Here is a 17,659-nt window from a genome sequence, read left to right as displayed (position 1 = left end):
GTATGTCAGGAAGTGTGAGAACATCATGGACTTGACTGGTTTCACCCATGCAAGCCCACTTTCAGCTGTGGTTACTTGCTTCATTAGCATAATTACAAAACCTCCCGCACTTGTCTGTGTCTCCATGCTTAGTTAAATAACAGGGATAATCAAAGAGAAATGAATATAATTAAGGTGTTCATACTTCTACCCGCAGATGAGAATGCTTAATGCTTAACGCTGTTTTTCTATTTTTGAAGACCAATTCTCTGATAGGATGGGGAAAATTTTAAAACTGCGCTTTACCTGTCTCCACAATAACTACCCAAAATCTAAGTAACAAGTGAAAATTTGCATTTTTACATTGTAACTTATATTTTTAATGAAAATAATCTGCCCAAGTATACAACATTAATAACATTACTGTAACACCTCTGTATTCCTATTCTGTGTGTTTTGTATATGTGTTTGGTGTATGTGCATGTACAGTGTGTTTGCTGAGAACACCAACTTTCTTTATTACTATTCCTTTATATTCATTGCTCTCTGCCTTATTAGCCACAGGCAGGATCTCTCATTAAATCTGAAGGTTTCGCTTTCATCAAGGCTCCCAACAGCTGCCTGTCTCCATGCTCCAGTGCGAGCTATATGGGCGCCAGCAGTCATAGCGCTTTTTTAAATGGGTGCTGTTAATACAAAATCGCATTCCCATATTTTCACAGCAAGTGCTGTTACTCACTCAGCCATCTCCCTCACTCTTTTCTAGTAAAATACACAAGAACTTCAATCAGCTATCTCGTTTTAAAGTGAGAAATGAATATTTGGTGATGAGAAACATATTGGAAGTTAATGTCTTTCATTTCAAGAATTTTTATTCCATCTCTGAGCTTACTTTGCCACTTCTCCTCCAGCTTCTAAATGAGATTCGTTGACTGCTTGGTTTCGGGTGCCTGAGCACAGCTCATGAGAAGCCTTAGTGTGACACAGTGTGCGTACATCAAACAGCAGGCAAGTATTTGAGAAACCAAACTCACAATTCACAAAATACAATAAAAAATAACTAAATAAAGTGTGCTCCTTTATTTAATAACAAACAATAGGAGTCATAAATCTTAGGACAAAGAGAATAAAATTTTAAACTTCCATTTCCTTTAAATTTCTTTTGAAATATGTGTACTGTGCAAGATGTGAAAGTCATCAATGCGAGGGACAAACTTGAAAGAAATGCATATTATTCATCAAACATATCACTAACAAGTGTACGAAATAATATATGCCACTGTAGTAAAGGATGGACATTAACAATAGTGGTTCATGAATATTTGGAGGAAAATATATTAATATATCTCATGATTATTTCAAGAATAAAGGATACTAAGGGTGCTTAGAGAATAAATATCAATGTGAGTAGGATTCCTATTTTCAAGAGACAGACAAAAAACAAGTTAATTATCTCTCAGTGTCCATTTTATGTTTCTATAGGTAATATGAATTTATTATATGTTATTTTGTTCACATACTGACTCACCCTCAGACACTACAATCAGCACTTAGAATGCAGTGAGTAAAGGGACCAGTCGTACTTTTAGTAGGACTCATATAAAAGATCATGTCATATATGATGACTGATCATTGTCAACTTGATACATCAGAGGATATGGGGTCTCAGGTCAGGAATTTCTTGCATCAAGTTGACCTGTGGACATGTCTGTGGACATTTTTTTTTATTGCTGATGGATGGAGCAGGTCCAGTTTACTGTTGGCATTGAAATTTCCTGGCAGGTGGGTCTGAACTAAAATGAAAGATAGTTAAGTATATATCATATTCATCTTTTTGGGTCTTGGTTACCTCACTCAGAATAGTGTTTTCTAGTTCTATCCATTTACATATGAAATTCAAGATGTCATTGTTTTTTTTTAGCTGAGTAGTATTCTAATGTGTAAATGTGCTACATTTTCTTCATCCATTCTTTGGTTGAGGGGCATTTAGGTTGTTTCCAGGTTCTGGCTATTACAAATAATGCTGTTATAAACATAGTTGAATGTATGTCTTTGTAGTATGATTGAGTAGCTTTTGGGTATATGCCCATGAATGGTATAGCTGAATCCTGAGGTAGGTTGATTTAAGAGGTCAAGACCGTGATGGGCACACCCACTGAAATAGTCTACCTGAGCTGATGGGAGCTCACCAACACTTGCTGGACTGGGAAGTAACAAGCATAGGACCAAACTAGTCCCTCTGAATGTGGCTGACAGCTGGATGGCCTGGGCAGACTGAGGGGCACTGGCAGAGGCACTAGGATTTATCCCTACTGCTTGTACTGACTTTTTGAGAAACTATTCTCTTTGGATGGAGACCTTGCTCAGCCTGGATATAGTGGGAGGGCCTTGAGCCTTTCCCAAATCAATGTGCCTTACCCTGTCTGAGGAAAGGATTGGGGGTGAAGGGGACGGTAGGTGGAGGGGATGGGAAGAGGGAAGGGAGTTGGACTGGGATTGGTATATATAATAAAAAATAGTTTTCTTTTTTTTTTTTAAAGATAGCTAATTGAGAAGGCTGTCAAATGCTCCTCTATTGTGTTTCTGCCTTGGTTACTCTTGGTGATGAACTGTTGATTTTGGTCCTGGTGTTTATCATAGCAATATAAACTCAATACTAGGTAATTTATGTGAAAGCTACTTATACTAGTAAAATACATAAAGTATTAACATCTCCATCAATTAGTTGGGGTGTGAATATAAGAGAAACAATGCCTAACAGCCAAAGATGAAGATACATCTAAAACTTCTAACTTAAAAGTTGTCTATAATGTGTAATTAATGATTGTTTTAATGTGTATATCTGTATGTACATGTACAATATACACTAAGACACGGTGAAATATATAAATCTTGTACACATGTATACACTTGATAATTATATCCATGGCAAAATGTTGCAGAATTTAGCAAGTTAGTTATACATCAAATTATAATATAATGTTATATTTATAACTAAATTTGTAATTATAAGGTTATTATGAAAATGTAAAAAAGTCATAGTTTTATATACTTTACAATAAAAACACATTAGAGTAATAACATTTAATATAATAAATAAAATTGTATTTGAAGCTATATATTAGAATAATAAATATGTTTATTTTAATTTAACTTAATTTATTGATACATATCCCTGCTTTTGAAGAAAGCTTAGATTTTGATGAAATCTGCTTCTTACTAAGTTTAATTGCTTTTGTATAGTTAAATATTTATGAAATCTCTCCAAAACATTTGTTAGGGAATTTTATAATATTATACAACTAAATTCATACTTCTATACTTTCAAAAAATTATTCATAAATATTTTTACATTTTTATTTATTTTTATTGAGCTCTACATTTTTCTCTCTGTTCCCCTTCCTGCCCCTCCCCTCTCCCCTTCAGCCCTCCCTCAAGGTACACTTGCTCCCAATTTACTCAGGAGATCTTGTCTTTTTCTATTTCCCATGTAAATAAGATCTATGTAAGTCTGTCTTCATTGTTGTCTAAGTTTATTGGGGTTGTGATTTGTAGGTTGGTTTTCTTTGCTTTGGTTTAAAAACCACTAATGAGTGAGTACATGTGATAATTGTCCTTCTGTGTCTCGGTTGCCTCACTTAAAATAATGTTTTCTAACTCTATTTTATGATGGAGTACTACACAGCAGAGAAAAATAATGACATCTTGAATTTTGCAGGAAAATGGATAGAGCTAGAAAACATTCACCAATATTTGAAGAATGTTATATGCTGTAGGAAATCCTTCATCCAATAACCTTTAAGTTACCAGCTCACTTGGTCATGGCCTCTTATACTGTGAATGTCAATGTAAAGTGGGCTCTTGCTCTCTCTCTTCCAAGTGCTGGATTAGGTTGCTGTCCCTGTTCCAGCAGAGAACTGTGATCTGTGATTCTAAGCCTAAATAAATAACCCTTCATTATACTCAATTCTGAGCTAGTGTGGGATTTCTTTTTAGCATCTGTCTTCATCTGGCACCCCACATGCCTCCCAATTCCACACCTACCTGGTGGACTGACCTAAAAGGACCAAAAGTCCACAACACATAAGGTGTCCCAGCCTTTCTCACCTGTCTTGCTTTCACCTGGTAAGCAGTTTTATTGTAAAACTCCACCACAGTGGAGCTAAGCATAGTGACTTGGAAATTTCCCAGGCCTGATCACATCCCCCGCACTGCCACATTCCCTGCCACGCAGAGACTTTCGCAGCTTCCAGTTGGTGCTCCCTGCTCCTGAGTTCTGGGATCCTTGCCCTGTGTAATGAATTGATTTAATTGCTTTTAATTTGCGAGCAAAGCATATTAGTCAGTATTTAACCAGGCACCCACCAAGGCAGAAAAGCAAAGCAGCATAGTACGGTTTGTACTGTCACTGGTTGTGCTGCTGTTGGTTGTGACTCTTCACCATATGGCTGCAACTGCAACACCTGCTGGACAATAGAGGTTATTACACCTAAAACAACTTTTCAAAATACGATAACAAAGTAACTATTTGATTAATAAATGAATCAATAAACTTGAAAGTATAGAATTGCAGACTGTATTATCATGCAGAATTTTAATAACCTTTTTGCTGATACTACGTATCTGCTTAGCTGATAAAATTATTACCATACATCCATTTATTGGAAGTGGGGACTCAGTTTTCTTCTTCATATTATATCTTTAAGAAAATGGTTTATAACAGAGCCAAGAATGAGGCACTTTTAGAAATGATACAGTATTTACAGACTAATAATGAACAGCTAGCTGACAGGATGAATACTATTGAAAATCAAAAGTTACCTGAAAAAAAATTAACTACCGAAAAGGATAACATTAATTTGACAGACAAAATTCAATCCATATCAATGGGTAGTGAGAAATTATCTGAAAGAATTCATGTTGAATTTGACAATCAAAATCTGTTAGAAATTATGAGAGATTAGCAGACTAGATAGTCATACTTATTCTCCTCCCATATCCTGGCCAAGTTATTTATAATAGAAGACTTAGACTCCTTGGGATAGGCTAATTATTGAAACATTTATCAAATATTTCTTGCTTGATATTTTTTATGCTGGTTGTAATTCTAATTTTTATACTTGATATTTTTCTTAATATATACAATTTTGTATTAGACTTAGAACTCTCTTATTTAAACAAAAGAGGGAGGTGCTGTAGGAAATCCTTCAACCAATAGCCTTTACATTACCAGCCCACTTGGGCATGGCCTCTTAAACTATAGAAGATGATGTAAAGCACGCAAGTGTTCTCTCCTCCTGGCTGCTGGATTCGGTTGCTGTTTCTTGTTCAAGCAGAGGATTTTGATCTGTGTGTCTACCCCTAAATAAATAACCATTTATTATACTTAATTCTGAGCTAGTGTAAGAATTCTTTTTAGCATCCGTCTTCTGCTATACAATGTATTTTGTTCTTATTTATCCCCTACTTCTTGCCCTGACCCTGAACAGATGAATCCTAAGCAAATAACCTCCCAACTTCACATCCTTCTTAAAACAATTTATTAAGTTCAATAAGTGTTTACTATACATATATTCATGGGTGTTTGGACATCCACTTCAGTGTAGGCAATCTACCGATAACCACATCCTTAAATAATACTGACTCTCCCACTTTTAGGTGCTAACACTTGCCAATATCTCCAAAGGTGGACCTTTGTGGCTATCTCTCCTTTACATGTTGGGACTTTGTATGAATTAATTTTATATAGGTCTTATGCAATCTGTCACAATCATGTAAGTTTACATGTGCCAGAAAATTCTAATTTGATATAGTCATCGAAGTCCTCTTGTCCTTGAAATCATTCTTTTCTCTTCTGCAATGATCTTTAAGTATTGTGAAATGTATGTATACTGTGTGATAAAATATTACTGTGGTTGGTGTAATAAAAATCTGAACAACCAATAGCTAGGCTGGAGATATAGGTAGAATGTCTGAGCAGAGATAGGACTCTGGGAGGAAGAAAGGCAGAGTTGCCAGTCAGACATGGAGAGGAAACAGGAGGTGCAAGCAGGAAGAGAGGCACATAGCAGAATGGAGATGAATATAAATGGGTTAATTTAAATTATTAGTGCTAGTTGAGACAAGCCTTGGCTAAAGGTCAAGCTTTAATATTTAATAATAACTTTCTGTGTCTTTATTTTGGGGTTGGTGATTCAAAGATAGCCTGACAAGAAAGCTAGCTACATCTGAGTCATAGGAGTGTGTGGTGTTATACAGATAACTCATTCAGAGCTGAGCATTCTGTTACTCATTTAGAGCTGAACATTCTGTATGTCTTATGCTCTACATGCTGGCAAGTTCTGAGTCTCTGTGCTAATGGATGTATGCTTCTCTAATGAAGTTTGATAAATACTAATTTACATTTGAATGGCTTAATTTTTATTCTCACATAGATATTCTAAAAGTTAATCTGACAGATATATATGTATATATATATATACATATATTTCAGACTAATTATATATTTATTACTTTCTCTATATATTACTTATATAGATTATTTCTAAGTAATATATACATACATATATATATATATTACTTAGAAAAACAGATGTACCTTTGCTTTATGCATTTATGCATTTTGAGCACATTTCTCACAGTCAGGACACTGTTTTCCACATGAGTGGTGAGAACCACCTAATTTAGACCAGTCCCAGTTGGTCCTAAACTCTTTCACTTGTACCCTTGGATAGTTTATTATTAAGATTTCTTGATGTGTTAGTCCCCTCTGTGTGCTGTGATTAGCATTAATCAATAAAGAAACTGCCTTGGTCCCTTGATAGGGCAGAACTTAGGTAAGCAGGGAAGATGGAACTGAATTCTGGAAGGAAGAAAGCAGAGTCAGGGAGTTGCCATGATCCGCTGGTAGAGGTAAACATGCTGAAGATTTGCTGGTAGACCATGAACTCAAGGTGATACACAGACTAATAGAAATGGGTTAAACTAAAATGTAAGAGTTAGCCAATAAGAAGCTAGGGCTAATGGGCCAAGTAGTGATTTAATAAATGCAGCTTTCTGTGTGATTATTTTGGGGCTAAGAGGCTGGGAAAAACCAAGAAGCCCTCTGCAACAATTCCTGGTCATATAAAAGTGAGAAGAGTGTGTTCAAAAACTCTTCTGCATTGCAGGGTAGGAGAGGTGTTTGCATTTCTAGTTGGTAGTTGGGCTGGATTTTTTTTTTTTTTCTTAGAAAGGCATGAAGAAAATTGAACCGTTAGTATTTAGACACAGGTACATACCTCACAGAGAGAGTCTCTATTTCTGTAACTTGTCAGCTACTAGAAACTGAAACAAAATTATTTCTACTTGACACATTTCAGCTTAGGTTCTTGCACATTTTCACACCTCACTTCCCTTAGGACAGCTTGAGCCTAAGGCAAATTCTTCTTTAGAAACCTTGTTGTTTTGCCTTTCTGTTTCTTTTCTTTCCTTTTTAAAATGTTGTTTTGAAACTGTATATATAGCCCCGACTTTCCTGCAACTAGTTATGTAGAGCAGGCTGGAATCAAAATTAATAGTGATTCACTAAGCCTCTGCCTCTAGAGTGCGACAATAAAGGTGTGTGCCTCCATCATGGTCAGCTCTCAAGTCCCCTTTAACATCCCACACTTTCACAAAATTTCCCCCAAGAGAATATTATACAACACAATCTAAAGTTCATCCTCTGCTTTTTTCCCCCTTCAACTTGTAGTCAGAGATAAAAACGTAAAAGCTATACAGAAATATCTCATAATTCCACTTGTCTAATTGACTGTTCTAATTTGGCACAAAGATACCGTGAACATGGCAACCACTTATAAAAGAAACCGTTTAATTGGGGTTTGCTCGCAGTTTTTGAGTTTTAGTTCACTGTCCTTGTGGTGGAGAGTGTGGTGGATTGTAGGCAGATGTGCTGCTGTAGAAGTTGAGAGTGCCACATCTGGATCTGCAGACAGAAGCGGGAAGAGAGAGAGCCAGTGGGCCTGACTCGGGCTTCTGAAATTTCAGAGTCCATCCACAGTGACCCACCCACTTTCTCCAAGAAGGCCCATCTTCTTCTCTATGTTTTACCAGTTTCATAGAAACTCAGACTGTGTGCACGTGAGTTAATTCCGTGAAATTTTAGCACATATATAGATGTGTGTGACTGTAGTCACAGTTTGTATTGAAGCAGCTCCAACAGAAAGTTCCCTATGGTTCTCCTTGACAGCAAATCCACAGTCTTTGCCTTTCAGACACTACCTCCTTACAACCGCAAATCAACTCTCATCCTTCACAGTGTTATTTCAAAAATGTATGCTAGTGAGGTAGTTCCTTTCCCTCAGTTCCCTGGACATTTATAAGTAGGGCATGAGGAAAAGACAAAGCATTTACAGTTCAAGTTCAAACTGGGTCTATGTGTTTTAATATTCAAGCATCTACTGGCACCTGGAAGCCTTCATTAATCCCTGGGGCTAACTGGTAGAGAAGGTAAATCAGTGAACCCTAGGTCCAGTTTAAGAGCTTGTTTCAGTAAAATAAATTGGACATTGAAGAGCAAAGCATCTCCTGTCAACCTCTGGCCTCTTCACACATGCACACCTGCAAATGCACAGGCTCACACACACATGAACATGCATGAATACACATACACCACAAGTATAAATGCATGCCCAAGAGTCATCTAAGATTTACAGCATCAATGAACATCTTTGTCTCAATCTTCCCCCAGCTTCCTTTCTCTTTCTTTGTATCACTGTACAGTTGACAATATGCCCTCTGAAGTCTACCTGAATTGCTTCTGTTTCTTTATTGTAATAAATAAATTTGCCACAGACATACACAAATATTACTGTGTGAACAAAAGTTTTTATTCTTCTTATATAAATAGCCAGAACTATAAATGTTGCATCATTTAAATGTAAGGCTGTATTTAGTTTTATGAGACACAATGACTCTCTATTCCAGCAGGATTGTATCATTTTACATTTTCACCAATAATAAATGAAAGATCCAGTTTTATCTTATTTCCTTTCATGTTAGGATATTTTAGTTTTCTACAATTGACACATTTTATAGGTGCCTCATGATATCTTAGCATGTTTATCAACGACTAATAATGTTCCACATCTTTTCTGTCCTTGGATAATGTCTTCAAAGTCTGTTCTCCCTCTCTCAGACTTCATCCTGTTGTAAACCTGTATAGACAGCAACAGCTTCTTTGAATTCATGTGTGCAATGGCATGTCATGTCAAGGGGCCAGCACTTCACAGCACTCCTCTATATACCCTGGCTCTTACATTCTTCCAGTTTTCTCATGCAATGTCTTCTGAGTCTTCTCCAGGCAGGAGAATGACACAGATGCCCCATCTACAGCTCACCACTCAGCTGCCTTCTCTCAACACTGTGAGTCTCTTCATTACCCACTAGTCTGCAGTAAGGAACTTCTGGACTAAGGGTGGTGGAACACAAATCTGTGCTGGGAGCATAGGGACCCTCTTCTTTTATCTTTTGTTGCACCGTTTATTCTTACCTATAGGGTTGTGAAATAAATTCCACCAAGGCTGTGATTTTCTTTCAGGAGTTTCATGATTTTTGCCTTTCACACAGAAAAAAAATATTGAATACTTCTGTATTGTCATTCCAAGATAGTTTAGAAAGGAGTTTATACTGTGTTTTCAATTACAATATATTAGACAATTTTAGGAATACCTAAGGCATTGACATTGGTTTGAGCTCACTTTTTTGTTAGAATTATAAAGATTTCAGTAGATTAAGTGTTCTATATTATTTTCATACAAAATTCATTTGTATAAAATCCTAAGATTTTTTGTTTTAATACTAGTATTTCTTTAGACTTGCATATTAAATCCGCATATGAGAAGTAGTAGGAACTTCATGTTTTAAAATGCCAAATGAATACCATGCTGTATTCATGACTGTATTTCAAAAACAAAGAGCCTTTAATGTGTACTCAGGTCTTTGATGAAATATTACAATTTGAGGATTAATTTCAATGAAAATATTCCTAGAAAATTTAGAGTGAAAATTAAAGCCTTTACTTGCAGAATTTAAGCTGTATTTGCTTTAAAATCTAATTAGTTTGCATATGTAAAATAAGCTTACATTTCTGTTTACGTATGTAAAATATATCTACAGTTTCATATGCTTAATTAAGATTCAATACCAACACAGCACTGACTAGTTAATTAAAGTAATTAGGAACACTGTGGATCATGGCATGATTTACTAGTATAAAAGACATGAATAGAATATAGCAAAGGCCACATTGCAATAAATAAATAAGAGTTCAAAGAACATTTCAAATAAAAACAGAGAGAAAATAGTATCACTTCACAGTTTATTTTCTTCTTAACATTGATCCTTTTTCTTTGTTTTTTTTTTTTTTTTAGTTAATTTATTTATTTGAGAGAGGGTTTCTCTGTAGCTCTGAAGCCTGTCCTGGAACCTACAACTCTTGTAGACTAGGCAGACCTTGAAGTCAGAGAGATCTGTCTATCTTCACCTCCCAAGTGCTGGGATTAAAGGCATGCGTCACCACTGCCTGGCCAACATTTGATCTTCTTATAGGTGAAATTAAGAGAAAAGTTATGAATATGTAGCCTCCTTGTTTCTCAAGACTTAACAGACTGACAAATTTCTCTATACTGAAATTTGCTACACAAAACAAAGTATCCAAATAAAAGAGTTTCTTTACTTGTGAATTCTCCAGTGTATCTGACAGAAATCAGTAGTGATGGTTTTGTGTTTCACAGGGTCTGATCCTGCCCATATATCTCTCTTTCCTTGAAAGCAAGCACCACTATTTCCTATTTGATATTTGATATTTGATATTTCCTATATCCAATACCCAGACATGTTTTTGTAATTTTCCACAGTTTTTGAAGTTTTCAATTCAATATCCCATTTTAATATTATTTTCATGACGACTTTGAAGAATATTTAATTATTGAGGCTCTGTTTAGTAATGTTAAAATTATATCTGCCTTATAGACATGGGTATATTTGCATTTTATGAGGTTTAAATATTTACATGTATATGTTTAGTTATTATTGTTACGCATAAATAGTTACATAGACATACACATTTCTGCTTATGCAACGTATTGAGTCAATTTTGACTTGCTCGTATATGCATGTGTACAGAGAGTGCCATATGAGATTAGACATACTATGCAGGAAATCATATCTGTAGAGACTTAATTCTCCATCTCTGCACTCTTTGAACATCAGCAACTCCTCATTTAGGGGTGAGACCGAGTGAACTTTCTCCTGTGCACATTTGCATATAAAATAGTGCTGTTGTTATTCTGGATTTGTTTAGAAAAACAGTCTTCCTGAGATTTAATCGGTGCAGTTTTCCTGTAATATCCAGAAAATACTGTCTAAACAATGCTGTATCTGAACCCCCAGGCTCAGACAATTGTCCTGTTCACTCTTCCATATTTTCCCCTGTGTAGGAGTTGAATTGCAGACTTACTAAGTGGTGTTTAACACCACACAATCCTTTATTTACTGTGGTTTAATCAACTGTTGAACTCTGTTATCATTTCATCTGTTACAAAAGGAAATTTCTTTGTTGATGAGTAAGAGCTACACGTATATGTGGGTATAAGGATATGGGTTTAGGAAACAGAAATTATGTTGATATAAAAAATATGGAAAGAGTAGTTTCTGCCAGGTCCCTGGCCTCTCCAACAATGTGTATTTGTCACATTCCTAGTAGTAGGCATAAATTCTCTTAATGATTAGTCAAGTCTTGATCATCCTAAAGATGAAGTGCCAACTCATCATTTGTAGGCTTTTTTGCTTTATGTTTAAAAGCCACTTTTGAGTGAGTACATATATGTTTTCTAGAACCATCCATTTGCCCTCAAATTTCAAGGGGTCATTATCTTTTTCCACTATGTAGTACTGCATACTGTAAATGTACAACATCTTTATCCATTCTTCAGATAAAGGGCATTTGGGTTGTTTCCAGGTTATGGCTATGACAAATAACGCTGCTATAAACATAGTTGAGCATATATACTTTTGGTATGGTTGAGCATCCTTTGAATACATACCCAAATTTCTGGGTCTTGAAGTAGGTTGTTTCCTAATTTTCTAAGAAATTGTCATACTGATTTCCAAAGCAGCCCTATCAGTTCTCATTCCCATCAGCAGTAGAGGAGTGTTCCCTTTACCTTCCCAGCATAAGTAGTTATCAGTGTTTTGATCTTGACCATTCTTACAGGTGTAAGATGCAATCTCAGAATTGTTTTGATTTGCATGTTTCTTATCGTGAAGGATATTGAGCATTTTCTTGAGTGTTTTTTAGCCATTTTAGGTTCATCTGTTGAGAGTTCTCTGTTTAGGTTTGTACCCCACTTTCTTCATGGATTATTTGTTCTTTTGATGACCAATTTCTTGAGTTCTTTGTATATTTTGGAGATCAGTCTTCTGTGCTATAATGGGTTGATAAAGATCTTTTCCAATTCTCTAGGTTGCTCTTTTTTGTCTTGTTGACTGTGTCCTTTGCCTTATAAAAGCTTCTCAGTCTCAGGAGTTCCTATTTATTAATTGTCATTCCCAGTTTCTGTTTTTATTCTTTTTTTCTTTTTTGGTTTTTCGAGACAGGGTTTCTCTGCAGCTTTTTTAGAGCCTGTCCTGGACTAGGTCGTGTAGACCAGGCTGGCCTCGAACTCACAGAGATCTGCCTGCCTCTGCCTCCCGAGTGCTGGGATTAAAGGCGTGCGCCACCACCGCCCATCCCCCAGTTTCTGTTTTACTGGGGTTCTATTTAGGAAGTGGTCTCCTGTGCCAATGCATTCAAGTGTACTTCCCACTTTCTCTTCTATGAGGTTCAGTATGGTTGGTTTTATGTTGAGTTCTTTGATCCATTTGGACATGAGTTTTGTGCTTTGCAATAGATATGGATCTATTATCACTCTTTTACATGTTGATATCCAGTTATGAAAGTACCATTTGTTGAATATGCTTTCTTTTTTCCATTCTATATTTTTTTGCTTCTCTTTCAAACATCATCTCTTTGCTGGGGTGCGAATTGATATCTAGGTCTTTGATTTGATTCCATTGGTCTTTCTGTCTGTTCCACATAGAGTTGAGTATTGTTTTTTTGAGGTCTGTGAAAAATTTTAATGGGATTTTGATAAGCATTGCCTTGAATCTGAATATTACTGTTAGCAAAATTACATTTTACTATGTTATTTCTACCTACCCAAAAACAAGTTCTTGTAGAAAGCAGGGATACAAAACCATAGCTAAACATAATGAAGGCAATATACATCAAGCCAACAGCCAATATCAAACTAAATGCAAAGAAACTCAAAGCAATCCCACTGACATCAGAAACAAGACAATGTTGTATGCTCTCTCAATATCTATTCAATATAGTACTTGAGGTTCTAGCTAGAGCAATAGGACAACAAAAGGAGATCAAGGAGATACAATTGGAAGAGAAGAAGTTGAACTCTCACTATTTACTGATAATATGAAAGGTTATATAAGTGACCCCAAAATTATACCAAGGAACTTCTACATCTCATAAATACCCTCAAAATGTAGAAGGATACAATATCGACTCAAAAAAACAGTAGCCCTGCTTTATACAGATGATAAATGAACTGAGAAAGAAATCACAAAAGCTACAAGGAACAAAAAATATCTTTGAGTAACTCTATGCAAACAATTGGAAGACCCATATGACAAGAAATTTAAATCTTTGATGAAAGAATTTGAAGGAGACACCAGGTATTGGAGCAAGTATTTACATATTTTTTGTATGATTCCTTAGTTGTCATTATCAACATGTTGCCATTATCAATTAAGAAATATTTTAAATCAGAAAATAAAAAAAAAACTTTCAATATTTCCAGACAATTTAGTTGAATGACAAACACTATCAATTCCCTAAAGTTAAAATATAAAAAAAAAAAACTCTCAAATGAAAGATTAAGCTAAATATACCTTGTCAACATTGAGTATGTTTTATTTCCATTTTAACTTGTAAGCTTATATCTGGTAGTTTATTTGCTAAAAATAAGATGAAACCAAAGCATAAGGGCTAGTAAGATGGTACAGTAGGTTAAGATGCTTGCCACCAAGCCTTATGATATGAATTCAATCCCAAGGGCTCACAGGAAGGAAAAAGAGAATTTTCTTCTTTATGTGCTTTGATAAACATTAACACAAACAAATTAGCTCATAGTAATAATATTAGATTATTATAAACAATAATCACTTAATGTGATTTTGTATACCTTTCAAGAAGTTATCAATTCTAAAGGGTTTAAAGACCTTTTACTAGGGTCATCCTGTGGATTTCTGGTAATTTCCCTAGTGCCTGGTTTCTCCCTAACTCCTTAATGGCTCTTCTTTAAAGGTATTTCTCCCTCTGTCCTTTACCCAATTTGACTTTTCGGATTCCTCATATTCTCCTTAAACCTCCCCTTTCTTTTGCCATTTTATTTAGGTGATCTTGTCTTCTTCTCCTTCCTGGGGTGGGTCCGTGTATGTCTCTTTTAGGATATTTGTTGATAGACGTTTCTGTCCCACCTTGTCCACAGCCCATTCAGTGCCAAAGAAACACACAGAGGCATTCATTAATTATAAATGTGCTGGCTTATTAGCTTAGGCTTCTTATTAATTCTTATATCTTTCAATAGCCCATAATTCTTGTCTGTGTTAGCCACATGGCTTGGTACCATTTATCAGTGAGGCATTCTCATCTTGCTTCCTCTGTGTCTGGGTGACAACTGCAGACTGAGCCTTTCTTCTTCCCAGAATTGTCTTGTTCTTGTTGCCCCACCTATATTTACTGCCTGGATACTGACTAATCAGCATTTTATTAAGCCAATACAAGTGACTAATCTTTACAGGATACAAGACCATTGTCCCTCAGCAGGTATTCATGGTTTCCTGTCTTCTCTGGGCTTGTGGACTTTAGGCTGATTATCCTTTGCTTTATGTCTAATATCTACTTATGAGTGAGTGCAAGATATGTTTCTCTTTCTGGCTCTGGGTTACCTCAGAATGTTTCTTCTAGTTTCATCCATTTGCCTGCAAATTTCAAGATGTCATTGTTTTTACTGCAGAGTACTCCATTGTGCAAAAGTACCACACTTTCTTTTTATCCATTCTCCAGTTGAGGGGCATCTAGGTTGTTTCCAGGTTCTGGTTATGACAAATAATGCTGCTATGAATATTGAGAAAATGACCTTGCAGTATGATTGTGCATCTTTTGGGTATATGCCCAAGGGTGATATTGCTGGGTCTTGAGGTATATTGTTTTCCAATTTTCTGAGAAACCATCATACTGATTTTTAAAATGGCTGTACAAGTTTGTACTCACAGCAATAATGAAGGAGTGTTCCAAGTGTTGCACATCCTCTCCAACATAAGCTATCAGTGGTGGTTTTGATCTTAGCCATTGTGACAGGTATAAGATTGTGTCTTAGAGTTGTTTTGATTTGCATTTCCCTGAGGGCTAAGGATGTTGAATAGTTCCCTAAGTGACTTTCGGCAATTTGAAATTCTTCTGTCATTGAGAATTCTCTGTTTAGCTCTTACCCCATTTTTAAGTAAATTATTTGATATTTGATATCTAGTTTCTTGAGCTCTTTGTATATTTTGGAGATCAGCCCTCTGTTCAATGAGGGGTTTTTGAAGATTTTTTCTCATTCTTCAGACTGCTGTTTTGTTTTGTTGACTATGTTGTTTGATTTACAGAAGTTTCTGAGTTTCAGGACGTCCCATATGAAGAGTGTACCTTACCTGCCCACCCTCTGTAATCAGATTAATGTCTACCATTATTGTCATCTCCAAAATGACTGCATATTAATGTTGAATATAATGCTACTAAACTATAATAATAATAATAATAATAATAATAACATAAACTTTAGATATAACTCCATGAACTTGGAGTGAACATTTTGTAAAAGAATACTTCTATCACATAGCCCTGTCTTATACTACCTAAGATTTATTGATATAACAGGCTTTAATGAGAATAAAATCTCCCAAATACTAATGGGAGTAGCTCTAATTTGCTTCATCTATTTGCATATTCATGTTTTGCAGGGCGACTCTCCAGACATTAAAATGAGGGTCTGTAATATAACATTTACCCAATTCTCACATCAGGCAGAGGCTCTACACTCCCTTTAATGCATTTCCCTACAGTTTCCAAATATATGTATTGTTTTAGTTACTTCACCTTTTCCATATTTTATTATTTCAGTGATATTATACTTTCACTTCAGATCAGCCAAGTATGTCTTGTAAACTGTCTGCTTAAATGGTATGAGGAATACCAGTCTGTCACCAACATGATGAATGCATCATGAGAAAGACAAAAGGCAGTGTCTTCAATTACAGTCAACTATGACTTTTAGCACGCAGTGGTCTCTCTTTCAATATGTGTGTTTTCTGTGAGGCTGTGGAGATTGCTCTGCTTTCCTAAGTACGGCAGGAGCTGAAAAGCATGGCTTTCATTCTCAGTCAAACAGTAAAACCCACTACAGGAGACTAAAACTGCCAAACTCTTCTGATAGGAAGTCCTACTTTGTGATCCTCTAAAAGCCCATAAATTCGGAATCATATTGCCTTTGATGTATTTCTCTTTCAGGGGATTTACCACCTTTCTCAGCCTGTTAAGTATTGTATTAACCTTCTGAGATATATTACAATGCAGAATTTCATTAAACTTTTGTAAACTACTGGCATGCTAATAGCTCTTTCATTCCAGCTATTGGTCTGACTTCCCAAACATTCTGTTCATCTATATGTAGCATTACAGTTTCAGGTGATGTTTTAAAATAACTCACAAGACACAGTTTTTAAACAAGTTTATCATGATTTTCTTTAAATCTAGAAAGCATAGAAGTATACAAAACTAAAAATGTGCTAGTTTAATTTTTAAAGGTATTTCCTTGTATATCTATGCACACACTTTAACACACATTGTCCTTGGAAAATTTCAACCGAGCCGAGGAATGATATTTTTAATTTTGTTTATGTGTGTAGTTAGATATATTTCTTCTCACAGTTTATCATTTTAATTCAGATTTGCTAAGATTATGTGTGCAACGGATAAAGCACTTTCCTTTAAAAACCGTGAACAAATGGCCATTCACCTTGATACGGCACCAAAAACAGAACCAGAGAAATGACTGTACCCAAGACAAGTTAAAAGAAGTAAGTTTAGTAGAGTAACTTACAATGTTACCTGAGACTCAAGGTCAGATGCTTCAGAGAAAGTCCTGTCTACTCTTTGAAAGAACTCATTCTAACGATATCTCTGCAGCTCAGGTGGTCTGACAGGAGAATCTTTCAGTCCCTCTGATTGTTACTGCTTGTGTAATCCTAGGTCCCCATTGTGACAGTTCTGAATTTCAGTTCCCCCATTTCAGTTTTGTTTGACACTCTGAGTATGTCTCCTCCTCTATGGAGTGAAAGCTTCCACTTGGAAGAACTAACTGCAAGAACACTTAAGGCCTGCCTAAGACCTACAGACGTGCTGGTTGTTTTCTTTCCCATATATCAGCCTGGCACCTAGTAAAGACTAGTTCTTTTTTGCTTTGAACAAAGGCAAATAGACAGGGTGGGTTAAGATAACTGATACATTCTTGTACATAAAGAAAAAGAGATTTTCAAA

This window comes from Arvicola amphibius, chromosome 11 (genome assembly GCF_903992535.2).
Source record: "Arvicola amphibius chromosome 11, mArvAmp1.2, whole genome shotgun sequence".
Classification (NCBI taxonomy): domain Eukaryota; kingdom Metazoa; phylum Chordata; class Mammalia; order Rodentia; family Cricetidae; genus Arvicola; species Arvicola amphibius.
Note: the sequence above shows the minus strand (reverse complement) of the source record.